Source organism: Chiloscyllium punctatum, chromosome 47 (assembly GCF_047496795.1).
Source record: "Chiloscyllium punctatum isolate Juve2018m chromosome 47, sChiPun1.3, whole genome shotgun sequence".
NCBI lineage: Eukaryota > Metazoa > Chordata > Chondrichthyes > Orectolobiformes > Hemiscylliidae > Chiloscyllium > Chiloscyllium punctatum.
The window spans coordinates 36,880,040-36,903,397 of record NC_092785.1 but is presented as its reverse complement, the minus strand read 5'-3'; positions in this window follow the sequence as shown (position 1 = coordinate 36,903,397).

Below are 23,358 nucleotides of genomic sequence, written 5' to 3'. Positions count from 1 at the left end.
ACAAGGGGACATAAATTGAAGGTGAAGGGTGGTAGGTATGGGGGGATGTCAGGGGTAGGTTCTTTAACCAGAGAGTGGTGGGAGCATGGAATGCTCTGTCTGTGGGAGTGGCAAAGTCAGAATCATTGGTGACCTTTAAGCAGTAATTGAATAGGTACATGGATGGGTGCTTAAGCTAGGACAAATGTTCGGTACAACATCGTGGGCCAAAGGGCCTGTTCTGTGCTGTATTGTTCTATGTTCTATGTGTTTTCATAAAGTGAAAACAGCAGAGCAACGATGTTAATTCAATAAAATGCACGATAGACATATTATATTGACGCAAGTAATATTTTTGCAACTGATTGAACTTCCAGCAAGGTTAGGAAAAGTTTTGGGACATGGCTACACTAAGTTATTATCTTTATATTAGTAAGAATGAATATAGATCTGGAAATTTTGACACTATTTCTCATCTGTACCTGGTTAATAACTGATGAATCAGTAACTCATCATCTATCCACAGTAATTTTGCAGTGATCACTGCTCTTCGTTTTGTGGCGTGTGCCTTCATTGGGGAAAGAGGTTTTGATGAGGCCTGTGCATCAATTTATTTTAAAGGGATGTATAAAAATAAAAATATTAATAAAAATCGGAATTAGAATTTATGTTTCAACAAATAACTAAACTTAGTACCTGCAATACTATGACTATCGTCTAAACTTGAGTTGAAGAGCATTACATAGAATTAACTTGTCAGAGTGCAGAATATTTTACATGGTAATTTAATACACCACACAATTCTCTCCTATCACAATGCGGTCTAACTCAGAATTAGTATTCTACCTTAATGATATCCACTTGCAGTCTCTCTCATTGGTGGAAATACATTTCCATATTACTGTCACAACGTCCTTTATTCTTTCCATACATCTGTATTCTCTATGTCACTAACACAGCCCACAAAATCCAATGTCCACGATTGTAAGCATTTGTCTTCTTTTCATTTGACAATGACAATCATTAGGACTCTGCTGGGAGGCCAAACTCTTTCACTCGTTGCTTGGTTTTTATACCATGCTCTTTGACCTTCCAACAAAACCACCTATTTCTTTACAATATATTCACCTGTGGGGTATGGTTGTCCCTGGCTGGCCAGCACGTATTGCTCAATCCTAGTTGGTCTTGAGAAGGCAGTGGGGTGCCGCTTTCATGAACCACTGCAGTCCACCTTCTGTGGTGTTCTAAGGGAGGGATTTCCAGGATTTTGACCCGGCGACAGTGAAAGAATATTTTCAAGTCAGGATGGTGAGCGGCTTGCAGGGTAACTTGAAAGTGGCGATGTTACCAGTTATTTGCTGCCCGTGTCCTTCTAGATGGATGAGGTCATAGGTTTGAAAGGAGCTCTCTGATTACTTTTTTGTTGAATTGCTGCAAGGTATCTTGTAGATGGTACACGCAGCTGTTACTGAGCATCAGTAGCGATGGGAATGGGTGCTTGCAGATATGGTGCCAGTGAATTAGGCTGCTTTTTCCAAGCTGGTGTCAGGCTTCTCGAGTGTTGTTAAAGCTGCGCCCATCCAGCTTATTGGGGAGTGCTCCATCACACTCGGGCTTTACACCTGATAGACCCTGGGTGTTGTTAAAGCTGCACCCATCCAGTCAGTTGGGGAGTGCTCCATCACACTCAGGGCTTGTACCTGGTTGACACTGAGTGTTGTTTAAACTGCGCCCATCCAGCTAATGGGGAGTGCTCCAAAACACTAGGGACTTGCACCTGGTAGGCCCTGAGTGTCGTTGGCTATAAGAGCAGGTAAGAGGCTAGGGAGGCCTGATTTCCCAAATGCTATGAATGATCTACAAGGTACAAGTCCCGAGTGTGTTGGAGCACTTCCCAATAAGCTGGATGGACGCAGCTTTAACGACACTCAGGGCCTACCAGGTGCAAGTCCCTAGTGTTTTGGAGCACTCCCCATTAGCTGGATGGGCGCAGTTTAAACAACACTCAGTGTCAACCAGGTACAAGCCCTGAGTGTGACTCCAGCTGAGTTTCTGGTTCATGAAAATAAAGCAGCCAATTTATCAGGCATGTGTCTAAGCAGTTTTGTTCCTCACCTAGATGTAGCAAATAACTTTGGTCTTGTCCTTTAAAAGTTCTGACAGATTAATTGTTGTCTCTTTCTGGTTTGTAACAGTTTACTCTTTGTTGACTCATTCAATTCATGAACAGTTATCAAAGTTCTGATGTTTATTAGATCATATGAAAACACGAAATCTCCTTCAACAGCACCTCACAAATTCATGACCTCTAGCACCTGGAAGAACAAGGGCAGTAGATTCACGGAAACACCATCACATGCAAGTTCTCTTTCATGGCAGATTTTATTGCGAATTGGAAGTCTCTCGTAATTCCATTACTATTGCTGGGTAAAAATTCTGCAACTCTACCCCCAAAACATTGTGGACATTACTGTACACCAGTGAATGAGGATGTTCTGAAAGCCAGGTCTCCAGCCTCATCACAAAGCCAGGTCTCCGGCCCATCACAAAGGCGAGTAGAGCCAGATAAGGAATGCTGGCCTGGCCGTTAAAGCTTAAATTACATGAACAATTTTAGAAATAATAACAATTCCCAAAACTGCAAGATGATATTTCTGAAAATGAGAAGTGATTAGTATTGAAGTGAGTGTCTCGTATGGCAGAGAACAGGAAACAGACAAATGTAGAAAATAGGTACAGGAGTGGACCATTCGGCCTTCTGGGCATGCTCCACTATTCCATACGATCAAGACAGATCATGCAATCTCAATATCCCATTCACAACTTCCCTCCAAACCCGTTGATCCCTTTAGTCGTAAAGGCCACGTCCAGTTCCCTCTTTACTATGTCTAACAAATTGGCCCTAACCACTTGCTGAGGTAGAGAATCTGACAGGGATTATTCCTCATCACAAGGGTGAATGGCGTACACCTTATTCTTAAACTCCACCCCGGTTCTGGACCTCCCCAACATTCCGATCAATCTTACCACATCCAGCCTGTCCAGTTCCATCAGGACTTTATATGTTTCTATGAGATGCCCCCTCATTCCTATAAATTCCAGCGAATACAAACCCAATCAATCCATCTTTCTTTATATGGCACTCCTGCAATTCCAGGAAACCTTTGCTCTCTTCTTCGATAGCAGGAATAGCCTTCCTCAGACGAGGAGACCAAAACAGTGCACAATACTCCAGTTGTGTCCTCACCACTGCCCTATATAACTCCAGAATGATATCCTACTCCGATGCTCAAATCCTCTCACTGTGAAGGCCAGCATGCCTACTGCACCTGCCGGCCAATCTTCAGCAAATGTTCCATCATGATACCCAGGTCTCGTTGCACCTCACCTTTTCCGAAATTGCCATCATTCAGGTAATAATCTTCCTTTCTGTTTTTTTGACCAAAGTGAGAATCTCATACTTTTTTCCACATTATATTGCATTTAAAATGTATTTGCCCTCTCAGCCAGTTACCATTCAGGTAATAATCTTCCTTTCTGTTTTTGTGACCAAAGTGATAATCTCATACTTTTTCCACATTATATTGCATTTAAAATGTATTTGCCCTCTAAGCCAGTTCGGCATCTTCCTCACAGCTCACACTGTCACACAACTCATTGTCATTAGCAAATGTGGAGATATTTCATTCAATTCATTCGTCCATATTGTTAATGTATATTCTGAACAGCACTAAATCCTGCAAATCCCACTCATCATTACCTACAACACTGAAAAGGACATGTTTATTCCAAACCTCTGTTTCCTGTCTGTCAACTAGTTCTCTAACCACATCAAGACACTGCCTCTGATTCAATGTACTTTAATTTTCTTTACTAATTTCATGTGTCAAAAGCCTTTTCAAATTCCAAATATACAACATTACAGACTCATCCCTGTCACCAAAAAGAGAAACATCCACGGTGAAAGGTTGGATATTTGGTGTTGAAGTGTTGCCAAATTCAGCAATCAGCTATTAAAGCGAATAATCTTTGTCATAGCTTGTTTTCTCAAGTCAAATGGGTTTTCCAACTCCTGCTGGTCTCAACGCCAGAAGACAGATGCTTTTACCTCGGTTGTCAGTATTGGGTATCGGACTATCTATGTCTTACTCCAGGAAATGACACCAAATCTTACCTTAAAACATGGGTCAATTCTGGCAGTCTCTTGTTTATAATAATGGACTCAGTGTGGGGATAATTAATTCTAGGGAGTGGCCTAAAAAAAGGGAGAATCCATCTGTACCACGCAGTGGGCCGTACAGAATTGTTGTGGATCTGGACACATATAAGCCAGGCCAGGTAAGGATGATCTTCCTGAAAGGATATTAATGAATGAGATTGGTTTTCCCAACAATTGACAAGTATTGCATCATGAACATGAGACTCTTAAATCCAGTTTATAATTGAATTGAAATTCCACTATCTATCAGCACAGAACCCAACTCCCAGAATGTCACCGAAATGTCTGAATTACTCATCCAGATATTGGAGCATTAGGCCGTTGTCTCCTCTATCCTCTAACATTGTTTCTGTATTAAAGGCCAATCTCTAATCCAAAGCAACGATGCGATATTTGTGTCTCCTAGAACAAACTATGACAAAATTCTGGTGATTCTCGTTGGAAGATTGGAGTGACTGGGCTTGTATACCATTGAGTTTAGAAGGCTGAGAGGGGATCTGATTGAGGCGTATAAGATTATTAAAGGATTGGATACTCTGGAGGCAGCAAGCATGTTTCCACTGATAGGTGAGTCCCAAACCAGAGGACACAGTTTAAAAATAAGGGGTAGGCCATTTTCAACAGAGTTGAGGAGAAACATCTTCACCCAGAGAGTGGTGAGTGTGTGGAATGCTCTGCCTCAGAAGACTGTGGAGGCCAGGTCTCTGAATACCTTCAAGAAAGAGTTGGATAGAGCTCTTAAGGATATTGGAATCAAGAGTTATGTGTATAAAGCAGGACCATGATACTGATTGAGGATGATCAGCCATGATCATAATGACTGGTGGTGCTGTCTCGAAGGGCAGAATGGCCTACTCCTGCATCTATTGTCTATTGTCTATTTTCTCCACAGATAGTGCCAATTGAACGATGGGGTTTCTGAGCCGCAGTCTGTGCGCCGAATCTGAGAGGAGGCTCTCCATTCACAAGGAAAGGGCCTAGGAAAGGAGATTGGGAATGTGAGCCTGGACATTAGACAGGAAGCTTTGTTTAATCACAGATAAGGAGTCTGACTTCTCAGCCAGAAAGTTGCAATTACCAATGCTGTATGGATTCAGACTTTATTTGGTTGGGGGCTGTTTCGTACAGTGTTAGAAAGATACAGAGAGTCCATGCCAAATATTGAAGTTCTTCTGATTGCGCTGGATTGGGCGGCACGGTGGCACAGTGGTTAGCACTGCTGCCTCGCAGCGCCGGAGACCCGGGTTCAATTCCCGCCTCAGGCGACTGACTGTGTGGAGTTTGCACGTTCTCCCCGTGTCTGCGTGGGTTTCCTCCGGGTGCTCCGGTTTCCTCCCACAGTCCAAAGATGTGCAGGTCAGGTGAATTGGCCATGCTAAATTGCCCGTAGTGTTAGGTAAGGGGTAGATCTAGATCTAGATCTAGATGTAGATGTAGATGTAGGGGTATGGGTGGGTTACGCTTCGGCGGGGCGGTGTGGACTTGTTGGGCCGAAGGGCCTGTTTCCACATTGTAAGTAATCTAATCTAATCTAATCTAATCCAACCTGGGGCATGGTGGTTGGATTCACGACAGAATATTTCCATGGTTAAAATTGTCAGGATGTTAAAGGAAGAAACTCAGTTTCTGACCATTTGTTCATCCATATTGTGGAGGCCATGAATTCGTAGACATTGTGGAGTGATTGAATGCCAATATACTGCAGTTCATATAATGTGGCACTTCTGCGGCAATCTGTACTCTGGAGGCTCCAAAACCGATTGCAGGAATTTTGCAATCAATGCCTATATCAGATGTCTCCCACTCTTGTTTTACGGATTCCTAATTTTTAGTTTGTGTGAATCTTATTGTCTTATGGGAAACTCCATCCAGTGTAGGTATCCTGAAAGCAAATTAAATGAATCCAAGCCTCAAAAATGCATTGAGATCGTGACAATACTTCTGAGAGAAATCTGCTGCTCATGTTCTCCCCTGTGTCTTTTTTAAAAGTGCAAATGGGAGGGTTTGTTGCTCTGGGTCAGATTCTTTAAACTTCATTTGACATGGTACAGCAATTATCTCTGCTTGAAAATCTATCACTTTTCATCTGCGCTCAGACACAGAATGTTTAATCAGTGACTTCATGTATCTTTGTCCCTTTCTCTCTCTTCCAGTTAGTCTAGTGGTGATTGTATTCTTGGCTCAAGGCAAGTGTGGACTTTCTACATGCACTACTCGTTACCTGGTGGCCATGGCAACATCAGATCTACTGTTCATTGTTTTTGATGTCATCCTTGATCGGTTTAGTTCCTATTATTACCCACGGTGTTTCCTGGATATCACTCCTGTTTGTAGTATTATCTATGCCCTGAATCGTGTGACCATTGATTGTTCTGTCTGGTTCACTGCTGCTTTTACTTTTGATCGATTTGTTGCCATTTGTTTTCATCAGATGAGAGCTAACTATTGCACAGAGAAAACTGCATTCAGAGTTCTAGCAACAATCTGCATTTTCTTTTCTTTAAAGAACATTCCCATCTACTTTTGATTTAAACCTGGAAAGATCAGTAACAACATTCCATGGTGCTGTTATTCAAGCAACAGTTATTCTAAGGACAGTCGGTGGATAAGTTTTCAATATTTTGAAAAAATTTTAACACCACTTTTCCCATTCATTTTTATTCTCTTTATCAACATTCTGACTGTCAGACACATCTTCGCACCCATTAATGTGTGTAAGGGACTGAGGGCTCAGAGAAAAATAGAGGAGGACCAAGAGGTAGAGAACAGACAGAAATCTGTGATTTTACTCTTTGCCATATCCGCCAGCTTCATCCTTCTCTGGTTGGGGTATATTTTATACTTCTTTGATGCTGGTTATACGTTGGATTCCGCTGTTAGTGATCTCTTTCTACAAGTTGCATTAATGTTGCGGAACCTAAGTTGCTGCACAAATTCACTTATTTATGTGGTAACTCAGAAAAAATTCAGAGACCAGTTAAAGTATGCAGTGAAATATCCAGAGATAAAAATAATTCAGTTTGTGAATAAATCCAAGCTACTGAGAGCCAACATTAGTTGCTGCAGATAATGGAAGGAAAAGTCCACGTGATGAATGGACTGAAAAGAGGAGGAGCAGCTGCATGATAACAAATCTTTTCTATTGGATAAGGAATGACTCCATCGGAGAAGCAAAACGAAACAAACTGCAGGAGCAAAGCCAGTATAAAGTGCTGTTGGCAAGAGGCAACTGTTCATAGAAAGCTGAACAACAAAAGCATAACTGAAATAGGAATTAGACATGCCCAGACAGAAAGAAAAATATCCAAGCAACCAGGTCTCTGAATGACTGGATCCAAAAATAAAAGATGTGGAGGAAAGTAGAAAGTTAAAAACCAAGGTTATAGTCCAACAGATTTAACTGGAAACACTAGCTTTTGGAGCACTGCTCCTTCATCCGGTGGTTGTGGAGTACACAATTGTAAGACACAGAATTTACAGCAAACGTTTACAGTGTGATGTAACAGAAATTTTATCTTGAAAAATACCTTGGTTTTTTGTTAAGGCTCTCATCTGTTAGAATGACCATGACCGTTTCACTTCTTTAATATGTAAATCACAAAACAATTTTTAAAATTACATTATCAAATGAACTTTAACAATTGGTGTCAGCCCAGATAATGTATTGAAGGTGTTAGTCCCCGTGTGCTGCTATCTGTGCCATACTATTTAGACTAATTCTAACCTAAAAAAATGAATTAACAGAATCTTACATGAATTCATGCAGCTTTTGATCAAAGTACAACGTAACTCTCAAAGTACAAATTCACACCACAAATTTGTATTTGTGTGTGTGTGCGCGCCTGTCTGTCTGTTTGTCTGGGGTGGGGGGTTGAGAGTGTCTGTGAGAGAGAGTATGCGTGCGTATGTGTGTGACAGGGAGAGTGTGTAAAGGGGTCTAAGTCTGTGAAAAGTTTGCATGTGTGATTGTGGGAATGTGTGTGTCTGTAGGAATGAAACTACATTCCTACCTAGCCACTCTCCCCTACATCAAAGACATATCTGAAATGACTGCCAGACTACTCAGACCCCTTGGCATCATGATAGCTCACAAACCCACCAACACACTAAACCAGCAGCTAATGAACTTGAAAGCACTTATACAATGACCCAAAATAACGTTAGTTACAAAATAACACGCAAGGACTGTAACAAGCAATACATTGGACAAACAGGCAGAAAACTAGCCACGAGGATACATGAACACCAATTAGCCACAAAAAGACATGACCTCACATATGGATGAGAAAGGACACAACTTCGACTGGGACAATACATCCATCCAAGGACAAGCCAAACAAAGACATGCATGATAATTCTTAGAAGCATGATATTCCAAAAAAGAATTCTATCAACAAACTCATCGAGCTAGACCCCATCTACCACGCCTTGAGAAAAAGAACAGGAAGTGACTTCACCACAGGAAATAACATCACCAAAGCAAATGACATTACCAACAAAAAAAACCAAACATATAAGTAGAAAGCAGGAAGTTTCAGCATTGCTTTGCATAAAGTCCACTGAAGGTGTTACCTAGTAATGTAATGAAACGTCTGGAAATGAACCTTTCAGGTCAGCGAGCAAACCTACATCCAAAACCTCAACCTGAGCTACAAATCTCCAAACTAGTGTAAATCTTGTTTTATAAAATCTCAATAAGAGTATTCGATGTTCTGTTGTCATATAAATGTTATCAGCTAGTTTGTTCGCGAAATAAATACCAGTTTTCACAGAATTAAGTCAAATGAAATGGCAGGTAATAATGCCAGAAACAGTAGCTTGCAACCACACCCAACTGTCTTCTCCGTTCTTCTGATTACCCAGCTCCTTCTCCTAATAAAGATGCTCCATAAAATCAATCTTTTTGAATAAGTTATTCTTACCTGATCTAATACCATCATCGATGGATCAACATAAACTCCAATTAATTTCATATGACAAAGATCTTCCTAAGCAGGTTTCTAAAGACACAGGTTTGAAAAACATGGAAAAAGATCCCCTTAGTCCAACTCATCCAGGCCAAACAGATATTCTGAGCTAATCTAATCCCATTTACCAGTACATGGCCCAAGCTCCTCTCAATCCTTTCAATTCACATACCTCTCCAGATGCTTTCTTAATGCTATAATTGTACGAGCCTCCATCACTTCCTCTGGCATCTCATTCTATACATGCAACACCGTCTGTGCGAAAATGTTGCCCATCAGTTTCTCTTTTGAATCTTTCATCTCTCACCTTTCAATTACACCACTGAGTTTTTGACTTCTCTCCACTGAGAAAGACTGTCCATTTCTGCTATCCCTGGCTCTCAGGATTTTATAACATTTTCAGGTCACTTCTCAGCCTCTGACACTGCAGAGAAAACGACTCCAGCCATTTCAGCCTCTTCCTTGTCACAAATCCTCCCATCCCAGCAACATCATTATAAATCTTTTCTGAAAACGTTCATGTTTAACAATATGTTTCACATAGCAGAGAGAGCAGAGCTGAATGCACCTCACGTTTACCGAAATTAAGCACCATCTGCCACTACTAAGCTTATTAGCCCAGCTGATCAACATCCCGTTGTTACTCTGAGGTAACCTTCTTCACCCATGTTTATAGATTATATAAGTATTTCTTTTAGGGGCCTACAATGTTCTGGGATACACTTGATCAGGTCTTGGAGATTTATCTGTCTTTGTTTCTCAGACCTCCAGTACTTCCACTGGAGGTCTGTGAACGGTTTTAAAATCCTGTATTTCCGAGTTCTCCAACATCCATTTCTTTCTTAACTGTCACAACAGACACAACATATTTGTTTGAGGTCTCTCCCATCTCCGAAGGATTAACGTAAAGACAATACCTTTAAAAGGTCCTACTCTCTCTCAGTTGTCTCTCTTGCTTTTCAATTATTTGTAGAATCTTTTCTAGATTGTCGTTAACCTTATCTGCCAAGCCTATCTCATTCGATCTTTGCTTTGCTGATTTCCTTCTTAAGAATGCCCCTACACTCTTTATACTCTTCCAGACATTCAGTTGATCGCAATTGTCAATATCTATTGATGAGAACTTTAATATCTTAATTCATCCGTTCTTCCCTATTCTTACCAACCTTGCCATTCACTCAAATAGGAACATAATGTTTCTGAACTCTCCTTATCATATGATTGAAAGCCTCCCATTTGTTAGTCATTATTTTTCCTGCAAACAGTTTACTCGGATCAATCATTCAAGCACATTTTTAATACCCTTAAAATGTGCCATATTCCAATTAAGAACTTTAACTCTTATGGAAGAATTATTCTTTTCCATAACTGTTCTATAGCTAATAGAATTATGATCATAGAGTCATAGAGATGTATAGCATGGAAACAGACCCTTTGGTCCAACCCGTCCATGCTGACCAGATATCCCAAACCAATCTAATACCACCTACCATCACCCGACCCATATCCCTCGAAAACCCTCCCTATTCATATAGCCATCCAAATGCCTCTTTAATGGTGCAATTGTCCCAGGCACCACCACTTTCCCTCGCAGCCACCCTCTGCGTGAAAAAGGTGCCTCTTAGGTCACTTTTATATCGTTCCCTTCTCATACTAAACCTATGTCCTCTCCTTCTAGACTTCCCTACCCAAGTGAAAAGACTACGTGTTTATCCTATCCATGCTTCTCATAATTTCGTAAACCTCTATAAGGTCACTCCTCAGCCTCTGGCACTCCAGGGGAATCAGCCCCAGCACGTTCAGCTTCTCCCTTTAGTTCAAATCCTTCAACCCTGGCAACATCATTGTCAATCTTTTCTGAACACTTTCAAGTTTCACAACATCTTTCCGATATGAAGGAGACTGGAATTGCACACAATATTCCAAAAGTGGCCTAACCAATGTCCTGTACAGCCGTAACATGACCTCCCAACTCCGGGACTCAATACTCTGACCAATAAAGGAAAGTGTACCAAACACCTTCTTCACTATCCGATTTACCTGCAACTCAACTTTCAAGGACCTATGAACCTGCAGTCCAAGGTCTCCTTCTTCCGCAATACTCCAGAGGACTTTACCGTTAAGTGTATAAGTCCTGCTAAGATATGTTTTCCCAAAACGCAGTTCCTCGCATTTATCTTAATTAAACCCCAGCTGCCACTTCTCAGCCCATTGTCCCATCTGGTTCAGATCTATTGTAATCAGAGGTAACCCTCTTCGCTGGCCACCGCACCTCCAATTTTGGTGTCATCTGCAATCTTACTAATTATACCTCATATGCTAATATGACATTACATAAATAATGAATACTGGTGGACCCAGCCCCGATCCTTATGGCACTCCACTGATCATAGGCCTGAGAAACAACCCTGTACCACTACCATCTGTCTTCTACCTTTGTGCCAGTTCTGTATCCAAATGGCTAGTTCTCCCTGCATTCTCTAAGATCTAAGCTTGCTAACCCATGGGGAACCTTGTTGAATGACTTCCTGAAGTCCATATTGATCTCGGTTACCACGCTGCCATCATCAATCCTCTTCGTTGCTTCTTCAAAAATCTCAATCAAGTTTGTGAGACATGATTTCCCACGCACTGAGACATGTTGACTAACCCTATTCAGTCCTTGCCTTTCCAAATACATGTACATCCTGTCCCTCAGGATTCCCACAGACTTGCCCACCACAGACGTTAGGGTCACTCGTCTATAATTCCAGCACCTGGCCCATATCCATCCAAACTCTTCCTATTCATATACTCATCCAAATGCCTCTTAAATGTTGCATATGTACCAGCCTCCATCACTTCCTCGGGAAGCACACGTACCACACACTGTGTGTAAAGAGTTGCCCTGTAGGTCTCTTTTATATCTTTCCCCTCTCGCCCTAAAACTATGCCCTGTAGTTCTGGACTCCCCCATCCCGGCGAAAAGACTTTGCCTATTTATGCGATCCATGCCCCACATAATTTTGTAAACCTCGAAAAGGTCACCCCTCAGCCTCTGACGCTCCAGAGCCAATTTTGGTGTAATCTGCAAGCTTACTAAATTTAAGTCTTATGCTCGCATCCAAATCATTTATGTAAATGACATAATGTAGAGTTTGTGCATTCTCCCCATGTCTGTGTGGATTTCATCTGGTTTCCTCTCATACCCCAGAGATGTGCAGATTATGTGGACTGGCCACGCCAAATTGCTGATGGTGTCCAGGGATGTGCGGGCTAGATGTGTTCGCCATGGAAATTATGGGATACGGGGATGGGATCGTCTTCCAAGTTTGGTGTGGACTTGTTGGATTGAGCAACCTGTTTCCACATAATAGGGATTTATGAAGTACATGTTTTTCTCCTTCTCTTGTTGGAATATTTATGCATTGACAGAGAACATTTTCTTGCAAACATTTAACAAATTCTTCACCATCCAAATCTCGAATATTTTGGCAGTCCCAGTCAGTACTCGGAAATTTAAAATCCCCTGTTATAACCTTGTCGTTCTGACATATATTTGAGATCTCAAAATATTTGCTTCTCAATGCCTTCGACTATTGGAGTAAATGTGAAAAATACTTGGAGAATGGATTTGGCACTTGTTTCCTTGAAGTGAGTTGAAAAGGAAATCAGGCAGAATGTATCAGTGAAGCCCTTCTGACTATTTCGAACTTCCAGAGCAAGTGGTAAGTGCATGTACAGTAATAGAGTCATAGAGATGTACAACACAGAAACAGATTCTTCGGTTCAACTCATCCGTGCCGACCCAATATCATAACCTAATCTAGTCCCATTTGCCAGCACTTGGCCCATTTCCCTCTAAATCTTTGTTATTCATATTTCCATCGAGATGCCTTTTAAATGTTGTAATTGTATCAGACTGCACCACTTCCTCTAGCAGCTCATTCCATACACGCACTATCCTCTGCGTGAAAATGTTGCCCCTTAGGTCCCTTTTATATCTTTCCCCTCTCACCCTAAACCTATGCTTTCCAGTTCTGGACGCCCCCAACTCAGGGAAAAGGACTTGACTACTTATGCTTTCCGTGCTCATGACTTTATAAACCTCAATAAAATTACTCCCCAGCCTCAGTTACAACATTTCGAATCATATACTTTCACGAAATGGTTTCTCAGAAGTATTTAATCTAATTATACTCATGAAATGTTGCTTAATCAAAAACGCCACTCTCCTCTCCTTTCTTCCTATAATATCTAAAACCGTCTTGTTCTTCCCTCAGCCAAGTTTCTGTTATAGCTATGACATCCCAGCCCCATGTTCCCATCCATGCTCATCAGCCTTATCTGGAGGGCTATTTATATTGAAGAATTAAACTGCATTTTTTTTTCAATGTAAATTTGGCCGCTGACTGGCTCTTGTCTGTCTTTTCGAATTATCTTGGTTTTTTTTCTGATTGAGAACCATTCTCACTGTCTGTCTATTTTCACTGTTGCTTAGGAAGCCCCCACCCCAATCCCTGAACGTTTACAAAATAGAACAAGCGAATCTCCCTGCCAGGATATATGCACACTCTCTCACAGAGACACTCACAAACCACATCCTAGATACACACACACACACACACACACACACACACACGCACACCCTCACAGACTTAAGACACTCTACACTCACGACACACACATATACATTCTCTCTCATACTCAAACCCCAACCCAGACAGACAGTCAGACACAAAGACCAACATGCATACACATATTTTGTATGGTGAATTTGTACTTGCAGAGTTACATTGTACTTTGCTCAAAAGCTGCATGAATTCATATAAAACTCTGTTATCTCACTTTTAAGAATGGAATCATTCTAAACATCATGGCATAGACAGAGAACAAAAGGAACTAATGAGGATCTGAAATTTAAATTTAGGCAACAAAATATTTGGAATTTTATTACAACAAAATGGTTTCTCCATTTCAAAGAATACTGCAAAAATGGCCTGTGAACCATACTGCTGAACATACTGCTGATTTGCAGAATTAACTTGCATTTCAAAGATAAGAGGAAAATCGAGTTTTCATAAGAAGAATACTGACACATGAATTGACCATTTGAACTAACCTTGAACTAATACATGGCATGACAATTTAGGTGCATTCGATATCCTTCTTAAAGAAAATACCATTGGATTATCCTATCTTCAATCATATAACCATAATACAGTTGATTGGATTTTTCTTTTTAATTAAGAACCCTTTCCCAGGAAATATCATTGGATTAACTTGCTGAAAATCATGTGTCCTTATTACATGCGATTAGTCTTTCTTGTAATTAAGGCTGTTCTATTTTTTTTTAAAATATATAAATAATTTGTAATTTTCAAATGTAATTGCGCAAGTTCACACCGGAACACGGAAGCTTCAATCTCTGTGTTGATGGATAGAATTGTGTCAAGATACCTTATTTGAATAAACTATTGAACCTTGCTTTTTGAATAGACTGAATTTGTCAATTCCTTTGACAGATCTCGAACCAAAAGGCCCTTCTTAAGGGGACGCAGATCATCATTTTGGTGCCGTGACACGTTTCGGCCGGGACAGATAGTGAACAGCAGTGTAAGAGTTAAATGTTCTTCAGTGTTGAGTGTTGAGGAATTCGGCCGGCCAGACGTGAGTATTTTCAGTACGTTTGATTTTCCTCTTAAACAAGTGGTGTATATCTAATCTAATCTAATCTAATCCAATCTAATCTAATATAAAAATCTAATCTAATCTAATCTAATCTAATCTAATCTAATCTAATCTAATCTAATGGTGTCTGACGTGACCCCTCGCTGTTTATTTTCCAGTCTAGGCCAAAAGGATCGGTCTTAGAAAAGGTTGAGGCTGGGGGACTTATTAAATGTCTAAATGGGGGGGGGGGGGGAGAGATTAATTGAAGTTGAGGATGCTGTGGTACTTGCGGATAGTGTGGTTCGAAAATTGCTGAACTCTGAGGGGAAGGTTGAAATTTGAATTCCCAAGCCTTGTTAACTTCTGCTTTTAAAAAAAAACACTCCGATTGCTTTCACTTCATTTTTTTTTGGGTTCGTGACTCCGATCGTTTGGATTTTTTTTTCGGAAACTCCGATTGATTTGATTTCGTTTTATTTTGGGTTCGTGTCATTTAACTTCGTGTATTTTTGCTTTTTCAAAAACACAACTTCGATTGTTTTCACTTCGTTTTTTTGGGTTTGTGTCCTTTTAACTTCATTTATTTTCAATTTAAAAATTCGATTGCTTAACTTCATTTATTTCCGGGTTATAAAAATCGGATGCTTGCATTTTCAGCATATGTTGGTGGCATCAATCGTTTCAACATAAGTAGTTGTTAAAGAGGCTCCTGATATTTGAAGTTACAGGGAGCAAGATGCTCTTGATATTTGAAGTTATAAGGAGCAAAAAAATGCAATATTTCTTTAAAAAAATTAACTTAAGTATTGATTAGAGTAATTTTTAAAATATATATATAATGGGGAATATTTAGACGCAACAGATGATCCATCATTCACGTTAGTAAAATTATGTGAAAAGATTCCTGAAAAGTCTGAGACCTTTAGAAATCTATCTGGACGTCTAAGTAAAACATTGCGTGATTAAGAATGGCCATTAGGTGGCCCTAAAGATGTTCAATTGGTTCGATCAACTCAGCAATTGATCTGGCAACGTAACATGGCAGCGGGAACGAAAGAGTTAATTGGACTATGGCGACACAAAGAATCAGTTTTGCGCTCATGGCAAGATACTGCCACCAAATTGCGGATTGAATTAACTGCAAATGGTGCTATGAAATCTGTTGAGGTTCTTAAAAATAAATGTGCTGGAACAAAACAATTACAGAAACAGAATGAGAAGTGACAAGTGACTGATAAACAAACAGAACTGCACTGTTCGATGGTTGGCTTTAGTTTTAACGAGGAAGACAATGATAATTCAGATTTGGATGATTGGAGTTCTTTTTTGCGGCTCCCATTTCAAACTCTTCCTTACAGGCTGATCATTCTTTGGAACATACAGCGGTTTCACTTAATTCTCAAATTCCCTTCACTCCCAAACAGCCCATTTCTCGGTCTTCCCAGTTCAGACTTGTAAATTATCCTTGTACTTCCAAATCTCAAACTGTTGTAAGTTCAGCAGTTACACCCCGATCTAAAACAAGCACTACTGAAGCTATAAAGACTTTTGTTCCTCCCTCTCCTTTTCAGGATGCAGATCATACTACTTATAATATCGTATTAAGAAAAAAGTAAGACAATCCAGATCTATGAGTAAGCGCCATGTTCAACAACCAGAAACTTTTAAAAACTCCTCTTCTGAAGATACAGAAGATGAAAAGCCCACATTAAAAATGCTCCCTTTAGGGCACTACCAAACCCACAAGCTGCTCCTCCAAACGCAACTGTCCGAGTTATTGCCCATGGAAGACCGTCACAACGTGCCTCAATAATTTGTGATTTCTAAAATACTATAATTAAGTTTTACGAAGGTAATGCAAAGGACCTTTGGTCTCTTTTACAACATGTTTTTTATCCTTTGTGAAAATGCCCGTTTTATTGAACACATTAATCATGACATTTTTATTGATTTTGCTAATGCTGTAATTCAGGAGCAACAAAGACAAGATAATATTCTAGCTGCTGCATCTGCTGTATTGGCACAACCTTGCTCGTATTCTGGAGCTACGACCGAAAAATAAAGAGACTGCTAAGGAGTTTTTGGAACGTTTTAGAGAATGTTATGAATCTTATTCTGGAGATCAAGACCTGCCACGATGTTGTCCTGAACATTTGTCCGAGCTTAAGCAACCCTCCATGTACCTATCCAATTGCCGCTTATAGGTCACCAATGATTCCGACTCGGCCACTCCCACCGGCAGCGCATTCCATGCCCCCACCACGCTCTGGGTAGATGTGTCGCGTCTTTTAAGCAGGAACCTACAGTCCTACTCAAAGTTAACAACAAATGGTATCCTTTTCTAATTTACACAGGAGCTTCAATGTCTTCTGTAAGATCTGACAAAGACTTGCCAATTTCAAAACAAACGAAGAGTTTGTCTGGTCTACATGGAGAGAGCAAATAATATCCACTTTCTGAACCTCTTGCTGTTTATTTGCAAGGTTATTCCCTATCTCATCGTTTTGTAATTACAAACAAAATGTCATGCAACTTGATGGGACGAGATTTGCTGTCTGCCTTTCAAGTAAAACTTGTATGTTCCGTTGATGGTGTCTATCTTGATTCTGATTCAAATGAACGTCAGGTGTATGTATCCACTGAACCACAGTGGTGGTCACTTGATATTGATCCCCAAAACTCTGGAGACCACAATACTCTTGCTTATGACCGAACAGGCCAGGATAAAATTCTTGAAATTTTTTAATGTATTTAATTGGATCCAAATGGACTGTGCAGATTTTGGCCCATGTCACTGGTCCAGAAGGAGAGGCGGATAGAACATAGAACATAGAACAATACAGCACAGAACAGGCCCTTCGGCCCACGATGTTGTGCCGAACTTCTAACCTAGATTAAGCACCCATCCATGTACCTATCCAAATGCCTCTTAAAGGTCGCCAATGATTCTGACTCTACCACTCCCACGGGCAGCGCATTCCATGCCCCCACCTCTCTCTGGGTAAAGAACCCACCCCTGACATATCCCCTGTACCTTCCACCATTCACCTTAAATTTATGTCCCCTTGTAACACTCTGTTGTACCCGGGGAAAAAGTTTCTGACTGTCTACTTTATCTATTCCTCTGATCATCTTATAAACCTCTATCAAGTCACCCCTCATACTTCGCCGTTCCAACGAGAAAAGGCCGAGAACTCTCAACCTATCCTCGTACGACCTACTCTCCATTCCAGGCAACATCCTGGTAAATCTTCTCTGCACCGTCTCCAAAGCTTCCACATCTTTCCTAAAGTGAGGCGACCAGAACTGCACACAGTACTCCAACTGTGGTCTAACCAAAGTCCTGTACAGCTGCAACATCACTTCACGACTCTTGAATTCAATCCCTCTGCTAATGAACGATAATACTCCATAGGGCTCCTTACAAACTCTATCCACCTGAGTGGCAACTTTCAAAGATCTATGTACATAGACCCCAAGATCCCTCTGTTCCTCCACCTGACTAAGAACCCTACCATTAACCCTGTATTCCGCATTCTTATTTGTTCTTCCAAAATGGACAACCTCACACTTGGCAGGGTTGAAATCCATCTGCCACTCCTCAGCCCAGCTCTGCATTATATCTAAGTCCCTTTGCAAACGACAAATGCCCTCCTCACTGTCCACAACTCCACCTACCTTCGTTTCATCTGCAAATTTACTGTCCCACCCTTCGACTCCCTCATCTAAGTCATTAATAAAAATTACAAACAGCAGAGGACCCAGAACCGATCCCTGTGGAACTCCACTTGTAACTGGGCTCCAGGCTGAATATTTACCATCCACCACCACTCTCTGCTTTCGACCGGTTAACCTGTTTTCTATCCAATTGGCCAAATTTCCCTCTATCCCATGCCTCCTCACTTTCCGCATAAGCCGACCATGGGGAACCTTATCAAATGCCTTACTAAAATCCATGTACACTGCATCCACTGCTCTACCCTCATCCACATGCTTGGTCACCTCCTCGAAGAATTCAATAAGACTTGTAAGGCAAGACCTACCCTTCACAAATCCGTGCTGGCTGTCCCTAATCAAGCAGTGTCTTTCCAGATACTCATAAATCCTACCCCTAAGTACCCTTTCCATTACTTTGCCTACCACAGAAGTAAGACTAACTGGCCTGTAATTCCCGGGGTTAACCCTATTCCCTTTTTTGAACAGGGGCACAACATTCGCTACTCTCCACTCCCCTGGTACCACCCCCGTTGCCAGTGAAGACGAGAAGATCATTGCCAACGGTACTGCAATTTCCTCTCTTGCTTCTCACATAATCCTAGGATATATCCCGTCAGACCCGGGGGACTTGTCTATCCTCAAGTTGTTCAAAATGTCCAACACATCTTCCTTCCTAACAGATATCTCTTCTAGCTTAACAATCCGATTCACACTCTCCTCTTCAACAATACGGTCCCTCTCGTTCGTAAATACTGAAGAGAAGTACTTGTTCAAGACCTCTCCTCTCTCTTCCGACTCAATACACAGTCTCCCACTACTGTCCTTGATCGGACCTACCCTCGTTCTCGTTGAAATATTTCCTCATCTATGGAAGCATCAGCACCTCATATCATTCCAAAAGTTAACCCGCCTCACCATGCTAAAGAACTTGGCCCTATGGTTCACCGTGCAATTATCAAGTCTGACCCACATTGGTATGTGTTGCAGACAATTCAAAACGGTTTGACTGTTCAATATTATACAACTCCTTCTTCCGGTGGTGCTTCACCTCAGCATTATGACAGTCGAGACATCCTTGATTCAGTCAATCCGGATGTACGGGACTTACAGACTATGAACCTATTCAAGTTGCTTTAAAACCAAGTGCTACCTTGCTATCCATTCGCCAGTATCCACTGAAGCAGCAGGCAACTCCAGGCATTACTTCTTTAATAGAAGACTTCCTCCATCAAGGCATCTTAGTGCCATGCTAATCACCTTGTAACACTGCAATCATGGCTGCCAAAACTTGGAAAACCAAATCAATACAGAATGGTTCGAGATTTGAGAGCTTTCAGTGCCATTGTTTAGCCACTTCATGCCTTAGTTCCAAACCCAGCTCATATTTTATCAAATATACCTGAGGATACTAAATGTTTCACTGTTGTTGATCTTCAACATGCATTTTTTCTTGCTACCACTTCATGAGAACAGCCAGTACTTATTTGCCTTCATATCCAACGTGGGCAGTAGTTAACTTGGACTCGACTACGTCAGGGCTTTGTTCATTCTCCAACGCTTTTATCTCAGATCTTACAGAATCAATTGAAATGTCTAACCTTAACAAGTGGATCTACATTGGTGGTTACCCGAATGTCCGAGGCTGATTGTCCTGGACCACGTAAGTGTTCCCCAAATGGGCGGGAACCCTCTAGTCTGTTGATTGTTGTCGGACTTTGGCTCAATCTACCAGCTTACTTTCTTCTATGTGTGAGCCCAGTCCTGCGTGTTCTTTTAAATGAAGCAATAGGAGAAGATATTCAGTCTCACACACTTAACTTATTTTAAACAGTAAGTGGACAAAGCATTCAGAGCTCGGGGTGTAAGCCTTTTTGTCCCTGACACACTGCCAAGTGTGCCAGTTCAAAAAGTAAGACCTCGTTCTGTCCCTGCCCCAGTCTTTTATACAATAAAAAACGTCATATAAACACTGAGGTAGATTTATCTTCTAATTGGCTGTTGATCTGACTCCATTCCCCACCTCCTCGCATTCCCGGATGTCCGACCCCACGTGACCTTCTTTTGCCCGCGAAACGGAACGTCACGTGACCGCCTCGCACTCTTCCGGACGCGAAACGGAACGTCACGTGACAGTCCCCTGCGTGGGTTACACAGCGTCTCCACAGGCTTCTGAAAGCTGAATACATTCACAGTCGCAGCCAGCCTTCTGTTTTTCAAGTAAGCCATATATTTACACCATTCATCCGTTGTCGCAGCCTTTGCTCAGTTTCCCCAATGTACCATGCCTCCGGACATCCTTGTTTGCAACGTATAAGCTAGACAACGTTGGCTGAGTCACATGAGTAGCTGCCATGTACAAAGTGGGAGGTGTTCCCAAGCGTAATACTGGTATCTATGTCCACAATCTGACATGTCTTGCAGTGTCCACCGTGACAGCTTGTATGGACAGACAAAGACCCACATGCACACATATATTTTGTGCGGTGAATTTGTACTTGCAGAGTTACATTGCACTTTGCTCAAAAACTGCATCCATTCATGTAGAACTCTGAGCTCAAAAACTGCATGAATTTATGTAAAAGTCTGATTCTAATCTAAAAAGTAGGACAACAATCTAAACATCAGGTCATAGACAGAGAACAAAGGGGGCTAACACCTTCAACATATTGTCTAGCTATCACCATTGTTAACAGCTAACCCGAGAATGCAACTGTTAAAAAAAGGTTTTGGATTTACACATGAAAGAAGTGAAACTATCACTGTAATCTAATGGATGAAAGGCTTAACTATCAATTTTTCAATGTATAATTTCAGTTACATCACACTGCAAATCTTTGCTATAAATTCTGTGTTACGATCGAGTCCTCCAAAATCACCTGATGAAGGAGAGTCGCTCCAACAACTAGTGTGCTTCGAATTCAACCTGTTGGATATAACCTGGTGTTGTGTGATTTTTAACTTTGTACACACCAGTCCAACACCGGCATCTCCAAGTCATATCTTAGAGTCAGTTGCCTTTGATAGCCCTTTTTCAGCTCAGCAAGCCGAACGTTTTGCACTCATTCATGCTTGTTTTTTTTTGGGACAAGGCTCCGCAGTAACATTGATACTGATTCACGGTATGGTTTTGGTATTTTGCGCAACTTTGGAGTCACAGAGGATTTTTAACATAATCTGGTACTCCCATCCCTCACCGACAATTAGGATCAGACCTTCTAACTGCGCTCTTTCTTCCATTATAGATATCTGTTATATAGTGTACTGCTCATGGAAAAGGCCAAAACTCTGTTGATATTGGTAACCGTGCCGCTGACACGACAGAAAAACTAACAGTTTGTAACCACCTAGTCATTGTGCCCAAAATGATGAGTTAGCATGAAGGTCATGACAAGAATAAGTCTGCCTCGAATAAACGAATGCCAACCATTCAAGATGTAGTTACCTTGTAGAGGGACGCCTCTGAATCTGAAAGGCAGTTATGGTCTAAAGCCGGCTGATATAGCTATCCTGTTACTAAACTATGGACCACTCCAGCTGGACACATTTGTGTGTCAAATGAACTTGCTTTATGCGTAGTTGATCATATTCATAATGCTACTCACTCTGGTGTTCGATCAACGTTTGATTTGCTTTTGAATACTTGGTGGCATCCTCGCCTCCAGCAGATGGCTCAACCAGTAAGTGATGGATGCCTTGCATGTCAGGAACACAATCCTGGCAAAGGCATTCCATTCCCTGCCGGTCAGGCACCCATCCATGAGGGACCTTTTCAAACTCTTCAATTAGATTTTAGTAAGTTAGAAAAATGCCAAAATTATGAGTATGTTTTAGTTATTATTGATATTTTCTCTAAATGGATTGAATGGAATGATCCTCCTTCAAACGCTACTGTGAAAACTGATGTAAGCTTCCTGCTTAAGGAAATTATTACCCGCTTTTGTATTCCACTTTGCCTCTCTTCAGAGAATAGTCCTCATTAATTGGTGATATAAATGAGGAATTGGGCTCTCATTTTGGCATCAAACGTCAACTTCATTGTGCTTATCACCAATAGGCTGCGGGCCTTGTGGAACGCTGTAACCAAACTTTGAAAACTAAACTTGCTAAATTAACTTCAGATACGGGCCTTTCCTGAGTTAAACTATTGCCACTCGCACTATTTTATCTACGCTGCACGCCAGTGGGAAAGACTCGTTTATCCCCCGCCGAAATAATTCATGGCCAAGTTTTTCGTACCCTCTGGAATGATACCATTGCCCCTGTCCATTTTGACCATATGACGGATGATATGACTTCTTATGTACTTTCCCTGACTAAAATTTTACGACGACCTCATTCTAGAGTTCGTGCAGCTGATGAAAAACTCCCCTCTGTTGAAGGACTTCACAATATTAAGCCAGGATCTTTTGTCCTTGTTAAAAAAATTGGACGTACCGTGGCCTACAACCCCGATTGGAAGGACACTTTCAAGTCCTCCTCATTACTCCCTACGGCTGTCAAGGTGGCAGGGAGATCTGCATGGATTTACATCAATGGTTGCAAGGTTATTGGGCATCTATCTAAGAAGGGGGGTGGGGGAGATGATACATATGATGAAGAAAATCAGAGTTGATAACAATATTAAAATGATGAAAAAAACTGAATGAAGAAAAGAAGTCAGAACCAGATCAGCATTTCATGGTTGCTTTTTCGATTCATAATTTTCTTTTCGTTTTAGATATTTTAACTTGCCACAGAAATGACTACCAGGAATAGAGTTATTTTCATCCTAATATATGGACTTCCCTGGGACGGTATTAGTATACAAGAGGGGACCATCTATAT